The 1,431-nt window shown below is 45.0% G+C and overlaps 1 pseudogene; it reads right to left on the bottom strand.

Moving 5' to 3' along the window:
- Nucleotides 1-304: 304 nt before the first annotated feature.
- LOC101326304 (reticulocalbin-1 pseudogene) lies at nt 305-1,129 on the bottom strand (annotated as a pseudogene).
- Nucleotides 1,130-1,431: the final 302 nt, after the last annotated feature.

Raw genomic sequence — 1,431 nt, 5'->3', positions numbered from 1 at the left:
TTAAAATACATAGCAGTCACTCCATGTACTGCCCTCTCCCCACTCACCCAACTTCTGAATAACGGGGCTTTTTCAAATTTTATTCCCTTTTAGTTCATATTTCATGGAAAAAGCGAAAAAGTCATGTTTTAGCAATATATCCCCATAAAGCATTGCAATTTACCAAGATTTTAATGTATTTGGACAGAAATCTTACTCAAAGATTAGTGATGACTATTTTCCAGCAAATAGTGAGTAAAAAATAATTCTAAACCCAATCTGAGGTGATAAACTTCCTTTTCTGGGGGCACACAACTGCTGAGACAATTGTAGCAATTATCCAGGACAATAAAAGAAAGCTTATGACAGTCTGTCATATTATGGTGAGTGTGCATCAAAGCTCATCATGGTTTTTGGTGAGATCTTCCCCATAATTAGTAGCTTGGCTTCCAACAAACATGTTCCAGTTGTCCAAGATCTCCTCCTTAGTGAGCTTCTCATCCTTGTTTTTGTCCGGCTCGTACACCAGGTGCCTGGCCCCAGCATGCGCGTGGTCATAACCTCGCGGGAGGATCCAGCGGCGATTCTCATCTCTGTCCAGCTTCCCGTCCTTGTTCAGATCTCAGAATTCATTAAACTGCTCCCGTTCTGACAGCACCCAGTCTGGCTCAGGGCCATTCTCCTCGTGGGAAAACATATCAGCAATATACTCATCCTGATACACAAGGCCATCCCCGTTCTCGTTGAGGTCCTCCAGAGTTTCCCGAACCACAATTTCCTTCATGTGCTCAAACTCCTCAGGGGGCAGAAAGGTGGTGAACTCCTCCCGGGTGGCTGTCTGGTCACCATCGAGGTCCGCAGGCTTGAACCTTCTCTCATCACATGGCAGCATCTTTTTAAGGGTGTGATGATCTGAAGTCTCATGAAACTCTGTGGGGCCACAGGTATCTTTCAAGGTGCAACGGACGTTGTGTTTTGTACAGACTCAGGGGAGAGGGAACTTAGAGCTCGGTATGTGGATTACTGCCCCTTGCGGTTGTGATCTTCACATCCCTGGAAGCAGTCACGTGAAGCCTCTACCAGAGAAGGGATTGCTCTAAATAATAGTGATAACGACAGCTGACATTTGTCAGGTGTTACCATGTGCCATGTACACTGTACACTGATTAACTCATTTGATCTTACCAACAACCCTATCAGGTAAGTACTGTTATTACCCCCATTTCACAGATGGGAAGATTGAGGCACAGAGGGCCACTAAGTTGCTCAAGCTCACACAGGGCAGTGTGGGTCCAGAGTCTGAGATCCTCTAGCACATGAAGAGGGTTTGAGCAACAAGACCTCTAAGATTTTTCCCATCCCTGAGACTCTCAGGTTGTAGGGTGTTCTCTACTGGGACCATCCTCAAGTCATGTACTTCTTGTGGCTTTTTTTTTTTTTTTTTTTTTTTTG

The sequence above is a fragment of the Tursiops truncatus genome, chromosome 14 (genome assembly GCF_011762595.2).
Source record: "Tursiops truncatus isolate mTurTru1 chromosome 14, mTurTru1.mat.Y, whole genome shotgun sequence".
In the NCBI taxonomy this organism is placed as follows: Eukaryota; Metazoa; Chordata; class Mammalia; order Artiodactyla; family Delphinidae; genus Tursiops; species Tursiops truncatus.
This window is presented reverse-complemented; position numbering and strand designations above follow the sequence as displayed.